Source organism: Mobula birostris, chromosome 4 (genome assembly GCF_030028105.1).
Source record: "Mobula birostris isolate sMobBir1 chromosome 4, sMobBir1.hap1, whole genome shotgun sequence".
In the NCBI taxonomy this organism is placed as follows: domain Eukaryota; kingdom Metazoa; phylum Chordata; class Chondrichthyes; order Myliobatiformes; family Myliobatidae; genus Mobula; species Mobula birostris.
In genome coordinates, this window is record NC_092373.1 from 141,841,529 (window position 1) to 141,860,830 (window position 19,302).

The following is a 19,302-nucleotide window of genomic DNA, read 5'->3' on the forward strand; positions in this document are numbered from 1 at the left end:
CACAGTCCCTTTGAGAGCCGTACGTACCTGAACCGGAACACAATGCTGGGGACCAAGGGAAGTGCCAGGCCTTCTTATTACGATGCTCCTTGGTCTTTGAGCACCAGCCATGTATGTACACCTTAGAGAGATCAAAGCTTGCATACATCATGGGGCTGTTATGAGGGGATGCCTTGGCATGGGCCATGGCGATCTGGAACAGCCGACCAGAGGTCTGTTCCTCCTTCCCCTCCTTCATCTCCAAAATGAGGAAGGTCTTTGAACAGCCCATTCGCAGTAAGGATGCTGCTAAGCACTTGCTAACTCTCTGTCAGGGTTCGCGAAGCATGGCAAAATACTCCATCGAGTTCTGAAGATTAGCAGCCGACTGGGTGGAGTGATGAGGCACTACGGGAAGTGTTCTGACAGGGCCTCTCAGATAAGATAAAAGTGGAACTGGCAGCGAGGGATGGTGCAGACAGCCTGAACTCTCTGATCTCTCTAGCCACCAGGCTCGATAATCGACTTCAAGACCATCTGAGAGAAAAGACCAGTCACCCCCGCTCCTCAGGTCAGCCCATGTCCCACCTTACCATCTTCAGCTAGCCTCCCTTCCCCAGCCGCTCCAAGGATAGCTCCTGCTCCCTCTGTCCCCACTACCCTGGGGGAGGAACCGATGCAGCTGGGATGGAAGCCAAAAGGGAGGGCTCACCAGTAGAAAGGGGGACCCTGGTGAGCTGGACGACACTCCCTTCAGTCCGCTAGACCCGGATGCAGATCCCGGCTACCGTGAATTATCAATGACAGTCTCTGTCCCTAACTGCCTTGGTGGATTCCGGTGCCGAGGGAAATCTGCTGGACGAGGACATCGTCTCCCGGGCCAGAATACCTCGGGAGCCGTTAAGTACCCCTCTGGAGGCCCAGGCACTGGATGGGAAAACGGCTGGCTTGGGTTACCCACTGTACGCCACCCCTGACCTTGATTCTGTCCGGAAACCATCGAGAGGAGGTATGATTTAATCCATTCTCCTCAAGCTCCTGTAGTTCTAGGATATCCCTGGCTAAACCACCACAACCCCTACATCGACTGGTCTACCGGGAGGATAGCCAGCTGGAGCCCGTTTTGCCACGCCACCTGTCTGCGGTCGGCTCCACCCCCTAGGGAGGCTACCACGACCCCGCCTGTCTTGGAACCCCTTGACTTGTCCAGAGTCCCCACAGAATACCATGACCTGGGACAGGTATTCAGCAAACAACAGGCTCTTCCCCTGCCTCCGCACTGCCCGTATGATTGCGCTATCAACCTTCTCCCCGGGGCCTCATTGCCCACCAGTCGTCTTTATAACTTATCCCGACCGGAGAGCAAGGCCATGGAGAAATACATTAGTGAGTCCCTCGCGGCAGGCATTATTCGACCTTCATCCTCCCCAGTAGGTGCCGGTTTCTTCTTTGTAGAGAAGAAGGATGGGTCACTTCGTCCCTGTATTGGTTACCCAGGCCTAAACAATCTAACAGTTAAAAATAAGTACCCACAATCCCTCATTAACTCTGCATTTGAACCACTTCACGGAGCCGTCATCTTCTCGAAGTTGGACCTTCAAGGCGCCTACCATCTAGTCAGGATGGGGGAGGGAGACGAGTGGAAGATGGCCTTTAATACACCTTTGGGACACTTCAAATACTTGGTCATGCAGTTTGGCCTCACCAATGCCCCTGCCGTTTTTCAAGCCCTAATCAATGATGTACTGAGGGACTTTACTAATCGCTTCGAGTTTGTCTACCTAGTTAATAACTTAATATTTTCCAGTAGCCCCCAGGGACACACTCACCATGTCCGTCTAGTCCTCCCAGAGACTGTGGGAGAACAAGTTATTTGTGAAGGCAGAAAAATGTGAGATCCACGTCCCTTCAGCCAGCTTTCTGGGCTACATCATCGAGAACGGGCAGGTGACGGTAGATCCCGAGAAGATCCAGGTGGTGGAAGAATGGCTCAGACCCATGACCCGCAACTAACTTCAGCGGTTTTTGGCGTTTGCAAACTCTTATCGGCAATTTATGAGGGATTACAGTCGGGTGGCGCGCCCTTTACCTGACTTACTTCGCCTACCACACCTCTTTGTTAGGACTCCGTGGCTGATTTGGAATTCACTGACCTGAAGAGGCGGTTCACAACCGCTCCCATCCTGGTCCAACCGGACCACTCCGGTCAATTCATTGTTGAGGTTGACGCCTCCGACTTCTGTCCCAAAGATCAAGTCCGGACAAAAAGCTTCATCCCTGTGCCTTCTTTTCTCGCTGACTGTCCCCCGCCGAGCAGAATTACGACATGGGGAATTGGGAACTACTGGCGGTCAAGCTAGCATTGGAGGAGTGGAGGCACAGGCTGGAGGGGGCGGAACACACGTTTATTGTTTGTACTGATCATAAGAACCTGGGATATATTCAGACCGCCAAACGTTTGAACTCCCGCCAGGCCCGTTGGGCATTATTTTTTGGATGGTTCAAGTTTTCCCTCACATACAGTCCAGGGACCAAGAATGGGAAGCCGGACACGCTCTCCTGCCAATACAACTCCAAGGAGGACACTTCCAGCCCAGAGACTATCCTCCCACCATCCTGCGTGGTGGCAACCCTCACTTGGGAGATTGAGTCCATAGTAAAGGAAGCCCAACAGGATGACCCTGACCCAGGCAATGGACCCGCCGATCGCCTTTTTGTGCCTGATTCTGTCAGGTCTCAGGTTCTCTGGTGGGGGCACACATCTCGAGACCCTGGCTCTCCTGAAAAGACACTTTTGGTGACCTTCTGTGAAGGCGGATACCCGTTCCTATGTCTCTGCACACTCCGTCTGCACCTGTGGATAAGCCTCCCATCGGCCACCTGCAAGATTATTTCATCCTCTACCTGTCCCTGGTCGTCCTTGATCGCACATCGCCCTAGATTTTGTCACCGGTCTCCCCCCTTCACACGGAAACACCACCGTACTCAGCATGGTTCTCCAAGGCAGTGCACCTCGAAGCCCTCCCTAAACTCCCTTCTGCTCAGGAAACCGCAGACCTTCTCGTCTGCCATGATTTTGTCAGTTTCAGTCTTGGTTTGTCCGGTGTCTCTAGATGGTTGCTATACCTGAATGCTCCAGATGGCTCTTGATGTGAGTAGGCAACAGCACATGACGAACGTAAAGCTGTATAACAACCTACCGAAGCTCACCACTAAAATTGAGGCAAGACTGCAACTAGCGGGGCACTGTCTACACCACCCCCAGCTACCTGCCAGTCTAGTCATCATATGGGAGCCCAAGCACGGGAAGATGAACCTTGGGCGCCCTCCCAAGACTATGGTCAACATGCTCCTAGAAGACAGCAGCGCAGCTAATGTAGATGAACTGAACACACTGATGAGGGAGAGGGAGAAGTGGAGAGTCCGTCATCGTGCCCGACGCCAGCCCCCTAGGCCTGAGTCATTGTAGTATTAGTGTCCTGTGTTTTCTTGTGATATCATTCTGGAGGAACGTTGTATCATTTTTAAATGCATGCATTTCTAAATGACAATAAACGAGGACTGAGTGTCCTCATAACCTAACCTAATCTAATCTAAACCTTCTCTCTGTGTAAAGACGCTCCTGGATACCGGTTCCCCGTTTGTGGCGGTGCTAACGCCTCACGACTCTGCCTCCGCACCAGTGTCCTGCTCTTGGGTTCATCCTCAGCCTCGTCCTTGCAACAAAAGGATCCGGTAGGTGTTGACACTGCCACTTGTTTGTGTGATGCAAGGGGCAGGGCACTCAGTGTGTCATTTCCTTCCTTCAAACTCCCTGGGTTAGTGGTGGCCAAGGACTGAAACGTTGCCAGCCGGTCCCGGTGCAGCACGACTGCCTTCCTCTGCTCAGGCAGCCGCACCCAATATACCACACTGGAGATGCGGTCGAGCACCTCGCCCGGCCCCTTCCAGTGGCTTCCACACCTGGGGCATAGTCCCTTCTTCCGGGAGGAGCTGTAGACCCATACTGGGGCCCCCACCATGTACTGCTGAATTGGCACCCTAGACTGGCAACCCAGTCCCTTCTGGACTTGCAAGCGTCACAGCCGTGCACAAACAGCTCCACGTCCTGCCTGTACCCAGGCCAGTAGAAGCGTTCACGCAGCCTGCCCCACGTCTTTGCAACTCTGAGATGGCCAGCCCCCACCAGTCCCTGCACCGACCACAGCATCACGGCACAGAGCCCCCAGTAGAGCAGGAGTCTGTCTCCATCAGACACTGCCACCGCCTGAACAGTAACATCCAGTGTTCCCCAATGTGAGTCTAGGGCTTTGGTCTCTGGTCCAGGGTGAAGACCTCTGCCCACTCTAGCCGTCATCCCACACTCAGCCATTCCCTCATTCAGGCCAACACGGGGTTGCTTACCTGTTCACTGCGCAGCTGCTGGGCCATGGCGGGGAGGTCGTCGCTGGCTTTCACCTGAAGTGCTGTCAAAATCGCTTGCCCGTGGCTGAGCTGTGTTGCGTTGGGCTACTGCCACGTGTGCTGCACTGCCCCGGGCCGCTGTGAAACTGGCGGTGGTTGCTGCCCCTGCTGGGACTGCTGCCTGGAGCTGCCCTGTTGGAGAGCCACAGATTCAGCACCGAGGTAGAGTGTTGCCCCCGACACATCCACACGGGCCGCCCAGCGGGACAGCAGGTCCAGGCCAGTGATGCAGGACTGTCAGATGTCAGCGAGCCACACCTTGAGCTCCACTGTGGTTCCCCCCACCCCCCCCACTGCGATGCACAGCCTCCTCTTCCCGCACATCGCCGCACAGTCACCAGTGACCGTAGCCAGTTGGACGCCATCGTTGTCCACCCAGGCGGGGATGGCAGGTCCGTGTTGGGGAGAACACCGGGACGGATGATAGTGATGGTTGACCCGGAACCCACCAACGCATGGCATCGGATGCCCTCCACCACGCTGTCCATGTAAAAGCCTTGCTCCTCCCCAAAACAGCCCACCCGGAGGGGCGACAATGGAGGGGTTCTGCTGGAGTACTCGGGCGGCACTGCCCAATCCGCATTTCCCGAGCCAAATGACCTGCCTCACTGCACCAGTAGCAGAGGTCGTCTTGTGGCCACCGGTGGGCTCTGCAAGGCGCTGATCAGACCTGTCTCATGGGCTCCTCCTCGTCAGCTTCCTCCTCCGCCTCGGTGACACAAGCCCAGGTTCGCTGCATGCAGGGCGATACTGGAACACTTTGGGCAGCTAAAGGCTGATTTATACTTGTGCGTCAACTCAACACTGTAGGCACGGCATAGCTGCAAACCCTACACAGAGCCTACATGGATTCCTATGCCGCAGCCTGACGCGCACCTTTCCCAAAATGTAACTACGCGTCGCAGCAACGCAGACCGCAACAACTGTGACTGGTCCGTCTGGTAGCATCTCATTTCCTCCTGTGCTGCAATAGCTTCCCATTAGCCAACTGAAGGGCAGGGAAGGAACTCTGGCTGCAATACAGACCTCTGAAATAATGGAGGACACATTTCGCTTTTACGAAAAAGACGCTCGCTTTAAACTTGTTTACCCCGAGAAAGACTACCATGACCATGAAGCCTTGCGCGGGCAGGTGTGTGCGCATGTGCGACGTGCCCGAATTGCAGAATGACTCAGACACATCAACGCACAAGTATAAATGCTCACAACAGCGTAGGCCACTTGCATAGGTTACGGCGTCGAGTTGACGCACAAGTATAAATCAGCCTTAAGATCGCTTCTGCTCTCTCTGTCTCGGCCAGCGCCTCGTCCAGTGATGATGGCGACATCAGGCGAACATGATGCCAAAGGCGCTCCGACGTCAGCGCTTTTACAAGGGCGTGGAGGGCAAGCTCTTCCTGGTCCGGGCCGCGGGAGGGAACTGTGGGTAGCCACACCGAGCACAGTGCCGGAGATCTGCTGCAAGCGCCCCTAAGTTATCTCCCATATGGCGCCGTCTGCTGCACAGTTCTTCCCTCATTGCTTCCGCCCAAGGCTTCTGCTCGAAACACCAGTCCGGCGCCACTACAAGGGCCCCTGTAGTCACGCTGCTCCGCCGGCATTAGGTTGAGGAGGGCTCACAGGGTATCGCCCTCCAGTGCCAGGGCAAAGTGCACCGCCGTCTCGGTGGGATTCCACCCGCTGTGTCATGCAGCATTTGACTTGCGCCAGGTAAGGATCCAGGCGGCTCGTACCGTCGTATCTGGGGAGCTTCAGCGTAGACCTTGAGGTGCAAATCGTTGAGGCCCTTTGATCTTCCTGTTGTTCCGGAAGCGTATGCCATGATGCCCATCCTCCCATGGTTACTACGTCTTGGGTTCTTCGGTACGGGTCGCTATGGAGGTGAGTGGTGCGCTCGGCTCTGTCCCCTGGGTTGGGGAGCCTGGGTACGCTCGCTCCATTGGGGCTCTCTGGGAAGGCACAATGCTCGGCTCCCAGGTCCTCCCTCCGGTTCCCGTCTTCACGAGCCCTGCCCGTGGGTGCAGTGGGGGGATACTGCTTGGTCCCTCATCTTATTCCCCGGGTACTTAAGGCACTCTATCCAACGTCGTAGCTCTTCAATCTCGTTGTCGATCTCGCATCCCACTCCTAACACCAAAGTGGCCAGCATTTGGTCCATGATGACCGGCGAGGAAGCTCTTTAACTCAATAACAGTTTTATTATGATAGACACAAAACAAACGACCATGACCCAGAGAGTGAACCCAACCAGTCTCATCCGACGGGGGAGGTGACCATCACACACCCCAGTTACAATTAGGGTGACCCACAAATACACAAGCAAATAACTCCATAACCTAAGCTAAAATGTAACAATAAATGAACTGCAACTTCCCACCATAATCTCAGAAAAGCATTTTAACACAACAACAATAAACAGTACTGGTCATTAGAAACATGGGGGCAGGCTGCTGACCATTCCCCCACCCAGAATATCACGGTATATTTATTATCAAGATGTACGTATGCAGTACACAACCCTGAGATTCTCCTCCCACAGCCAGCCACAAAACAAAGAAACACCATGACACCTGTTCAAACAAAACATCAAACACCCAAAACAGATCATCCAAGCGAGAAAAACAAGTCAAAATGCCACAGAACATGAAACAACAAACCACAAAGTCTTTGAAAAAGTCTAAAATGTTCAGTTGAGTTCAGGAGCTAACATGGAGTCCCTGTCCACTAGGGCCCTGGTTCCTGCGGCTGGAAGGCTTGGAAGAGGGCATAAAGGGTCATCCTAGCTGCTATCCCTGCCTACTACCAGTGGTGCCCAGCCAGAGTATTCCAGCCTTGGGTCTGTGTGTGATGGTAGAAGGTGGTTCCATGTACATGGTTCACTGGTTGATGGACTCACATTGTGTGGATGGGGTGTGTGGTATCTGGTTAACTGGGAAGGGTATGGCCTGGAGGAGAGGCCTCGGGTGCCATCCGGTTCCACTTTGGATCCATTGGTCATAGAGGACTTCCTCTGGGTCCCATATAGATCTTCCTGGGCTATTGGCTGCTGACCATAGGAAGAGAGAGAGGTCCTGTCAGGCCTGCACAGTCAAGCACCTCCCGGTCTCAACCCAGTGAACAGGAGTCACCTGCCACTCATTTCCAACTCATCACCTGCAGCCTATTTAAACCCAGCTCTCATCCACAATCCTTGTTCACTCATCAAACCAGCCAGCCTCACTCAACTAATTGTTCCTAGCTTTCAGTTACCTTGTTCCCCGTGATGCTTAGTGTCTGTTCACTCTTGTTTTGTGGCCCCTCATGGATGTTTCTTTTTCATTTTATTATAAAAGTTATCACTCACCACTAAATCATTGCCACTGTGCTGCTTTTAGGTCAAGTCTGCTCTACATTTCCAGACAGTAGGTTTTCTAATGTTGCCTCAGTGTCTGGCCACTAAATATGCTGTCTGTGTTGAGTTTGCACATTTTCCCTTTGTCTGGGCTTCTCTGGGTGCTTCATTTTCCTCCCACATCCCAAAAAGATGTGGATTAATTGACGCCTGTAAACTCTTGAGAGTTTGTAGGTGGGAGATAAAAGATGAGGTAAGTTGATTGATTTGTGGGGGAGAATGGAAGGAGTTAGAATAGTATGAGTGTAAAAGTTGGTGCTTGAGAGTTGGCACCACTCAAGGTTCAAGTTTAAGTTTATTGTTATTCAACCGTATATATGTATACTGTCAATGAAGCAATGTTTTTCTGGATCAAGGCGCACTTTGTTTCATTTGACGATATACATGTATACTCAGTGGGCTAAAGAGACTGTTTTCATGTTGATCATAATTACTGCTTGAAAGACTTTACTGTCCAAAAACACTTTCATATAGTTGGATTGTTACCTTAGAATTTTATAAATTTCCATTTTTTTGTAAAAAAATGTTTTTTGTGAATAAAGCACAGAATCTTTGTTTCACACCCTGTAACACATTTAAAACTGGTTGCCGTTGTTAAATCATACCACCAAGTACAAATTTCTTCATGCATGGTTATAAAGATTTAGCTTCAGTTCCTGCAAAGCAACTGAGGGATGCTGTATTCCTGACAAGCCCAATTCTTCTTTTTCTTGTTTTAATAGGAACAAAAGCTTATATAATTTCCTACAGAGTAGCCACAGTTGGATTTACTGGAGTGCTCTATTTAAGTTCAAGAAATTGTGAATATGTTGTGGATGAGCTGCTTCCATCCAATCACATGGAGAACCTGCCTTTGGATTGCTATAGATAGATGGCTCATTGAATACATTTAGGGCAGTGTCTGATGGCCACTTATACTAGAAATTAGTCAAGGAGTATGTGGGGAGTGACACTAAAAGCAAATATGATCCTCCTGAATTGTGGAGTGAGTTGATGAATTAATGCACCTGTTTCTTATGTTCTTGTGGAGGTTTTCAAAGAAAAAAGATATATTCACAAGGATACATGTATAATCTTGTGGTTAAATCATTGCAGTCAACTTACTCAGGAAGACCCACTTCAGAGTTAATGAGGAGCAAAAGAAAATAAAGACAACAGAACTCTTAGAAACATCCAGCTCACATCTCAGTCATGTCACCTCGGTCAAATTACATTGTTGGTGCTTTGTGAACCACTTTTCAAATGTGTTACTTCCTGAACTGCAGCAGGTCCTCTCTCCAGCAGATCTGACCTGTTTTATGTTAAAAAACATATTCTGTAAGTAAATAATTTGGTATGAATAAACACAGCACCATCACACCCGCAGCATTTGCACCCTGCTTTTCCCCAAATTAATAATTAGTAGCAGTATCTGAATTTGCTGGTCTTTCATGCATTAAGCCCTCAGAAAGATTAGTGTGGTGCTCCTGTGCTTTGTGACTGAGAAGTGTTCACTAGGTGAACCTGAAACAAAATGAGCAAGAAATGGAGACTGGAGGAGATCACACAACAAACAAACCCAACAAAACTGATTATATTTTATCTCTGTAAACAGTCACAAGATTCACTTCCCTTACAGTGATAGATTTTTGCAAGTACTTTGATGGGGATGCCATGCAATATCTCTTCTTTCTTCTACTTACTGCCGCCTCTGCTTAATGGCTCAGTCATTAAAAATATGTGCAATTATGCCATCAATTCTCTTTGCACCATTTATATATTGTATTCACATTGATCAACAATTCCATACTACTATTCCAAACTAAAAAATAAAAAACTCCAAACTATTATTCATTTGGATATAATAAACCATTTGCAGTCAAAGACAAAAACAGAGTGGTTACACTGGACAACAAAGATGTTGCTTCTTGAATACTTTTGGATGTATCTTATTGATTTTGGGCTTCTGATCATGAAAATCACCATGAAATTTCCTTATCCTGCACCCTTTTTTAAAAATCGACTATATTTGTTATTTCAATTCATAACTCAAGTCAATTAAAATGTTGCCCACAATGTAAGCTGAAAGGATTTCTATATTGTCCAGGCATGCCTGGGCATGCTTAGGTAGGGCAGATGCTGCATTGCAGGACAGGGTTTTAGAAAGGCTATAAAACCATCACGCATACACCATTTTGTGCATTGTATTTACATGTATATTGGTTTGCAATCACATTGATGGGCATGCTCTATGCACATAGCATATTGGGTGTACTCATTATCATAAAATAATTGTATTTTCAGGAGTATTTATGATAGCAAAATGTCTTGCCAATATTGCATGTTATATTTGTGGCAAGTATACACTTAAATCTCAAAGAAAGAACATGACTCCTCTTATTTAGAAAGCTTATGAGCTCCAGCTTGGGTGTAAAATTGGCGACCAAGTCAAAACCTGGGCTCCTCACAGTTGTTGTGCAACATCACAGTCTTTACTAGAGCTTGGCTCAGAGAAACTCAGATGTCAATGCCGTTTGCTGTCCCAATGTTATGGTGAGGGCAGAAGGATCATGTGACAGACTGTTACTTCTGTCTGACCAGTGTGTTTGGTTTCTCTGCTAAAACCATGAAATCCACTGAATACCCCAATCTCCCTTCAGCCATAAGACCTGTGCCACATGACCAGAGTATTTCAGTAACGAAGCCACCAAAGAAATGGCGACTAGAAGAGGCAGACGAAGATGACATGATGCACGAGCCAGGAATGGAAAATGACACAGATACTGATTAAGATTTCGAATCCTTTTTGTCGAGTGAGCCTCATCTGATAACTCTATCTCAATTAAATGAACTGATCAGGGACTTGGCTTTATCAAAGGCAACAACAGTATTACTGGGCTTGAGGCTGCAACGATGGAACCAGCTGTCACCAGGCACAAAAATTTTCATCTTTTGCTAAGAAGGTTTGATGCAGTTCTTTGGTCAGGTTGATAATCTATGTTTCTGCACTGACATTAATGGGCTTTTGCATGTTTTTGGTTGCCAGCATGACCCACAACAATGATATCTGCTTATTGATTCTTCAGCCTGAAAGCTGTGCTGTTACACAATGGCAATGTCCACCCTTCAATACCAATCAGCTTTGTGATACACATGAAAGAAAGCTACTGAAATTTGAAAGTCTTGCTGAAACACATACAGTACAGCAACTACAACTGGAATATCTGTAGTGATCTGAAAGTAGCAGCACTGCTATTAGAATGCAGCTCAGATACACCAAGTACTGTTGTTTCATTTGCTGTGCTAAAGAATCTCATTATATTAAAAGGGATTTGCCACTCCGTAAGCAGTTGGTTCCAGGGCAGAAAAAGGTGGCACATAAACCACTTGTAGACCCAACAAAGACATTTTTGTCTCCTTTTCATATAGAACTGGGGCTTATGAAACTTTTAGTGAAAGTGATGAACAAGGAAGGTGAAGGATTTCAAGATTTGAGGCAGATGTTTCCTGCTGAAGGGTCTTGGCCTGAAAAGTCGACTGTACTTTTTTCCATAGATGCTGTCTGGCCTGCTGAGTTCATCCAGCATTTTGTGTGTTGCTTGGATTTCCAGCATCTGCGAATTTTCTGTTGTTTGTGGTTGATTTCCTGGAATATCTGGTGCCAAGATTAAGGTATTTTTGTGGGTCCACAAATCATATAGGGCATCAAGGACAAGCAATTTTAAGAACTTCTAGTGGGACTAGAGAACATTGCATGGAAGGCATTCAAGGATGTTGTTGAAAATTTTCTTGGCAACTACAGAGCACCAAACTATGTGTAGCTGGTTGACAACATGTTTCAAGCATACAAAACCATTGCAACATGTCACTAAACATTCATTTTCTGTATTCCCATTTGGATTTTATTTGGTTCATTTGGATAAACCAGGAGGTACGTCATCTGCTGAAGGTTAGATCTGTGGCATTCAAGTCTATACCAGAAAACTAGGTATATACCAGGTCTGTACCAGAAGACTAGGTATGATTTGCGGAGGGCTATTTCAAGGGCAAAGAGACAATTCCGAATGAGGTTGCAGGCATCATCGGATGTATGATAACTCTGGTAGGGTTTGCAAGACATTACTTCCTACAAAGCGAAACCTAATACCATGAATGGCAGGTGCAATCTCAATGGCTCTTCACACAGCCTTAGATCACCTGGACAATACAAACACCTATGTCAGGATGCTGTTCACTGACTGTAGCTCAGCATTTAACAGCATCATTCCTACAATTCTGATTGATAGGTTACAAAACCTGAACATCTGTTCCTCCCTCTGCAAGTGGATCCTTGACTTCCTAACTGGACCACAATCTGTGCGGATTGGTGATAATATCTCCTCCTCACTGACTATCAACACTGGTGCACCTCAGGGGTGTGTGCTTAGCCCACCGCTCTACTCTCTCTATACCCATGACTGTGTGGCTAGGCATAGCTCAAATGCCATCTATATATTTGCTGATGATACAATCATTGTTGGTAGAATCTCAAATTGAGATGAGAGGGTGTAAAGGAGCGAGATATACCAACTATTGGAGTGGTGTCGCAGCAACAAGTTTGCACTCAGTGTAACTACGACAAAAGAGCTGATTGTGGACTTCAGGAGGGGTAAGATGAAGGAACACATTCCAATCCTCATAGAGGGATCAAAGAGAGTGAGCAGTTTCAAGTACCTGGGTGTCACAATCTCTGAGGACCTAACCTGATCCCAACATATCGTGCAGCTATAAAGAAGGCAAGACTGCGACTTTATTTCATTAGGAGGTTGAAGAGATCTGGTATGTCTACAAAAACACTCAAAAACTTCTCTAGATGTACTGTGGAGAGCATTCTGACAGGTTGTATCACTGTCTGGTATGGGGTGTGCTGCGGTGGCTACTGCACAGGACTGAAAGAAGCTGCATAGTTTCGTAAATTTAGTCGGCTCCATCTTGGATACTAGCCTACAAAGTACCCAAGACATCTTCAAGGACCGGTGTCTCAGAAAGGCAGCATTCTTTATTTAGGACCCCCAGCACCCAGGGCATGCCCTTTTCTCACTGTTACCATCAGGTAGGAGATACAGAAGCCTGAAGGCACACACTCAGCGATTCAGGAACAGCTTCTTCCCCTCTGCCATCCAATTCCTAAATGGACATTGAACCTGTGAACACTGTCTCACTTTTTTAATATATATTCTGTATTTGCATGATTTTTAACCTATCCAATATACTTATACTGTAATTGATTTACTTATTTATTTACATTTTTTCCTTCTATATTATGTGATATCTACACCATAGAGAGGTAGATATCCCCTTATGAGCTCACCGGCGGGGGGGGGTGGAGAGGGAAGAGGGTAGTTGGGTGGGATATGGGGAGTACATATGAAGGGAAGAGAGGGGATCAGAATCATACAAAATAGCAATCAAAAAGGAGTAACCAAGAACTGGAAACACTGCAAAGTCCAAGCAACAAACCACATTGATTAAACCTTTCCCAAGGCTTAATAATCTGGCATCACCCTCCGGCATCAGCGAGCCAGAGGGTGAGAGAGAGTACAGTCACACACAGCAGACAGCACTGAAAAACAGCTTGCCTTCCACTCTTGTCCCCATTGATTTTGATCTGATCAATGCTTTAATCACTGAGATTGGCGTGAAATGGAGTCCATCATGGACTCACACCCTGTCTCTACGTTTTTGGCCTCCAGTCCTTTCAGCCGACTCCAAACCCCACTGAACTCCCTTGAAGACAGATCATTCAATTGGGCTGAAAACACACCATCAAATGCTAGCATTTTCCATGATCCTGATGAAGGGTCTCGGCCCAAAATATCGATGACTTACTCTTCCCTAGACGCTGACTGATTTGCTAAGCTCCTCCAGCACTTTGTATGTGCTGCTTTGGATTTCCAGCAACTGTGTAAATCACAGGTTCTAATCTCAGTAGAATCATATTTGAAAGAAGAGGTAAAAGAAGTAGTTTCATGAACCGTCTGAAGGACGTTCCCATTGGGTCATGTTGTTTGCTGGCTCCATCTTCCTCAGCAATGTAGCTTAGTGAGTTGATGCAGAAACTGGTGATTTCTAATCCGACCTTTGGCAATTTGCTGGCTGGAGAGAGGTTATGAGATGCTCCTCACTCTCTGGACGCACCCCGGAAATGGCTGTCCTAAATGTCACCTGTTGCCAGGACGAGGCAGCCTTGTGATGTCACAGAGAGGTAGATGTTCCTTTGTGAGCTAACTGGGAGTGAGGGAAGGTGTCAGAGGAGGACATATGAGGGAAAAGGATGGGATTTAAGGAGAGGTGACAACACACCTCTCCCCTTCCCCTAAAACATTGTCTGGATCAGCTTCTTGCATCTCCCACCCCCTCCCTATGCTATATACTCCACTCAGCACGGGACAAGCACTCAGCCCATCACTCTCTCCTCTCCCTCATCCCCATTGGACAGAAGATACAAAAATCCTGAGAGCATGTACTATCAGGCTCAATGACAGCTTCTATACTGCTGTTATAAGAATATTGAATGGTCCCCAGTATGATAAGATGGACTTAAGCTCACAATCTACCTTATCGTGCCTTGTACTGCACTTTCTCTGTAGCTGTAACAGTCCATTCTGTGCTCTGTTACGGTTTTCCCCTGAGCTACTTCAATGCACTGTGGTACTGAAACAATTGTATGGATGACATACAAAACAATGAGTTTCTCTAGATCTCAGTACATGTAACAATAACTGCATAGACATTGTATTGGTAAATGGAATTAGTTTAGTGAGGCAATTGAAGAGCTCAGAACTGCATCACGGACCAAAGAGCCTGTTCCGGCACTGCACCTTTCAATGTTTGTTATATTTCTGTTTTACATGTGAATGCTGCTTATCTAATGATATGTACCAGTGATGCAGCTGCTAGGAAGGTTTTCATTGCACCTGTGCATACTTGGACCCGACATAGAAAATAAACTCCAACTTTGACTGCTAATGTCCTGTCCAGTTGGAACTGGATATTCTAACTGGTGTACTCAGTCCCCTGCACCCGTCTTACATCAGCGGACCCGTGCAGGGGGCAGCTGAAGTTGAAGGAATAGATCACCCACAGAGCAAGACATCCAGGACATTCACGTGGGCTTTACCCCAGATTTTCCAGCTCTCCGCTGAAAGATATGAGAGATGTGAGAACTGAGTTTCCTGATTGTCTCAGATATTAAATGCTGAAAGAAAATATGTAGGACTGGAAAGGTGTGCAACAGGAATATGATGATTTTTAGTCTGATGGCTCAGTGTTAAGGTGACTGGACTCATAATGAAAAGAGCTTGTCTGAAAATAGATTTCTGAATATGGTGTAGAATGATTTATTTCTGTAGTGAAACTTAGCCAGATGTATAACAAAGAAAGCAAGGTTTCAACTCAGAACAAATCACCTGGGAAACATTCAAAGTATCCAGGTTGGAACCAGACAAGAAATCTGGCTTGCTAATGGATGGTTAGTTACTGCTGTGATTTGTGATAAACTGAGGTGAAGAATGACATGCAATTTAAAAGTCATATTTATTTAAAGCACATAATTCATTATGATGCATAAAGGGAAGCCAAGTTTTAGGTTCAAGGGCAGAATGACCAGATACTAACAATGCAATGAGCCAATCAGAAATGAAGGAACATATACAGTGTCTAGACTTTGATGCTTTTTTTAATGATGTACATTTGCTGCATGCTCAAACAAGAAGCGCCTGCATATTTTTTTCTCTCTCCACTTGCTGTTCAGGTGCTTCAGTTGTCAGATTAATGTTAATTTAGCAACTCACGAATGTGTACAAGTTTGAGAGTTGCCATATTGGTTAGGTAAATGCTTGCCATAAACCAAACTGAAACACAACGGCCCTCCAAACAGCATCCTTTAGCCTTGTGCTGTCAAAAGCATAGCTAGCAGTAGGAAGCTGCCCCTTCCCCACCCCCACAACCATTGCTATCTAAAGGACACAATTAGTGCTTGCCGATTTGGTACCAATTCATTTACGTCAGTTGTTATTATTCTGTGTACATACATCTATTGATGCTTGTGGACACATCTTCAGTGATGTTCCTGGAATCATCGGGTGTTTCGGGTCTTTCAACATCATACAACCTCCTCCAGGTGACCCAGCCGGGGCTGATCAGACCCCAGCTTGTGTCCAGATGGCTAGCTACTTATGACTCCATGGCTCCCCTCTTTTGAGCCACAGCCATCTTGAGGTCCTCTCTGCCACATCGATGGTACTGCGGATGGCTCTCCTCTTCCTCTCTCCCTCGATGCCTAAAATGCTGAAGGCTCTAACTAAAGAATGGGCTATGAATTCCCTACAACCAACCTCCACTGGGAGACACCTCGCTCTCCATCCAGCCTGCTGACAGTTGCTGACCAGTCCTGCATACTTGAAGAGCTTCTTTTCGAAGGCCTCTTCCAAGCTATCTTCCCATGGGACTGTCAGATCCAGCAGCACCACTTGCTTAGTAGACTCAGACACTAGGACAATGTCTGGTCGCAGGGTGGTGGCTGCGATATGGTTGGGGAACTTCAGCTGCCCTTCGAGGTCCACCAACAGCTGCCAGTCCCTTGCAGAGGTCAGAATGCCTGCAGATGTTCTTTTAGCAGGTATTGGCTGCTCCCCAGCTCTGACAAAGGCAATGGTCTGCTTGGAGGGTCAGGACCGCTTCGCGCACTCAACTCCTGCACTGACCGCTTCAGCGATGGTCTTCAGGACCTGATCACGCCTCCAGCTGTACCGTCCCTCACCAAGTACCCTTGCACAGCTGCTGAGGATGTGCTCCAGGGTTCCTTGCTTGGAGCACAGTGGACACGCAGATGACTCTGCCTTGCCCCAAGTGTGCAGGTTTGATGGGCTTGGAAGCACATCGTACATTGCCTGGATGAGAAATTGTATGCGGAGTGGCTCGGCTTTCCAAAGATCAGCCCAGGTCACTTTCCTCTCAACCGCATTCTCCCATCTTGTCCAAGCTCCCTGTTGCTTCATTCCCACTGCCTTGCAGGTTCTCATCTCCTCCAGTACTGCTCTCACCTCCTCCTGAACTAGACGATGCCTTTCCTTCCCTCTGGTGTCCATTTGGGGAGTTCGAAAGGATCCTAGCCCAGCTCGGCCTTGTGTGACCACTCCCACCAGCCTCCTGTGATGCAGCCTTGCCTCTGCCTCCTGAACAGCTTCCTCTGCCCTCCACTTCCTGCCAGTACTTACTTGGATCCCTGCTCTAGCCACCTTCGGGTCACTTGAGTCCCTATACTGTAGCACTTCTCTGGCTCTTGTTACCTTGAATTCTTCCTCCAAGGATTTGAAGGGCAGTTGCAGTTTGTTGTGGTGTCCATAGAGTGCGATGCTGCTCAGGCTCTTTGGCAGCCCCAGCCACCCCCTGAGGTGGTTGCTAACCCTCCTCTCTAAGGTTTCAACTGTCGAGATCGGAACTGCATAGACGAGGAGGATCCACAGGATTCTGGGAAGAATGCCATGCTGATACACCCAGGCTTTAAACTTCCCAGGTAGGCCAGACTTGTCCACAGATTTCAGCCAGCCATCCAACTCGGTGCAGGTTGCCTGAGTGGATGTTGTGTCCCTTAAAGAGCTGTCAAAAACTTTGCCTAAGCTCTTGACTGGCTTTTCTGTGATGGTTGGGATGGCTGTGCCTGCGATGCTGAACCGGAACTTGTTCTCCACCTTCCCTTTCCTTAGCACCATCAATCTTGATTTGGCAGGTTTGAAACACATCCGGGCCCACTCCACCAGCTTTTCGAGCCCTTGCAGAATCCTCCGACAGCCTGGGACTGATTCTGCGGTGACTGTGAGGTCATCCATGAATGCCCTGATAGGTGGTTGCCGTTGAGCGGAATTCATTCTGGGCCCTCTGGACTCTGGTTCAGCAGACTTAGTGAGCATGTTCATGGCTAGGGAGAACAGTGTCACTGAGATAGTGCACCCTGTGATGATGCCGATCTCCACCTTGTGCCAGGTTGATGTAATTGCTCCTGAAGAGACCCTCATCCTGAAGTTGCTGTAATAATCAGCGCTAAGGTCTCTGATTCTGCTGGGGACGTGATATTTGGTCAGTGTGAGCTGCATCAGCTTGTGTGGAATGGAGCCATATGCATTTGCCAGGTCGAGCCACAACACTGACAGGTTGCCCTTGTTCTCTCTGGCCTCCCTGATGAGCTGTGTCACCACACCGATGTGCTCCAGACAGCCCGGCATCCCTGAAATGCCACCCTTCTGGACTGATGTATCAATATAGGTGTTCTTTGCTAGGTAGGTGCCCAACCGGTTGGAAACTGCACTGAAGAAGATCTTCGCCTCGACACACAGCAGGGAGATGATGCGAAACTGATCTATCTGGGTGGCATTTTCCTCCTTCAGGATCCACACCCCTTTAGCCACTCTCCACTGTTCTGGGATCTTCCTCCTTCTCCAGAAGATTCTCAGGATCTTCCACAGACGCAGCAGGAGTTTGGGGCAGTTCTTGTACACTTTGTACAAGGTGTTGCTTGGTCCTGGAGCTGAGCTTGCCTTTGCTTTGTGGACGACCTCTCTGACTTCCTTTAGTTGCAGCTCTGACATGTCGAACTGCAGGTGGGTCTATTAGGATGTCGCACTCTCCCAACTCCGGCTGTCTTTCAGGATCATTATATATCTTCTTCAGATGTTGATCTATGTCTTCCTGCGAGCAGGCCAGTTTCCCACTGCGCTTCTCCCCCAGCAACTCCTTGGTGAACTTGAAGGGGTTGGGGATAAAGGCAGCACGTTTTCGGGCCCTTTCATGACGCCGCCTCCGATGCCACTCTGCCCGGCAGGTCAAAGACTGGACTGTCAGTACTGTCAAGGTTATTCTAGCAATTAATATCTATGCATCCAGAACCTTTCAGGCTCTAGATATATTAATATCTTGTAGTTTGGCAACATCTGTTGCATGATGTTCTCCATTTCAAGACAGCCAACAAACATTGCAAACACACAAACTTGCAATGTATCAAGAGTGTCATCAACATGGCTTTGAGATTGCCACATATCCACTACAGGCCTATATCAAATTTTCATTTCCTGAGCAAGATTCTTGAGAAAGTAATTTTCAACCAACTCAACAACTTTCTGAATGAGAACAATATTCTAGAAAAGTTTCAGTCAGATTTTAGAGCAAACCGCAGCACAGAGACAGCCCATACCAGTGACATTAGGCTCAGCACTGATGCCAACAGTCTCATTTCCAATTTTTCTAGATCTAAGCGCTGCTGTTGACACAATTGACCACAGTATTCTCCTAGATCACCTTGAGAACTGGGGTGGCCTCTCTGGTAGTGCCCTTAATTGGTTTGTTCACACAGTATATCTAAGAGAGAAATTTTTTGTCTGTCTTGGAGACTAATTTTCTAAGAGATACGATGTACCTTTTGTTGTGGCTTAGGGAAGCTCTCTTGGTCCCTTACT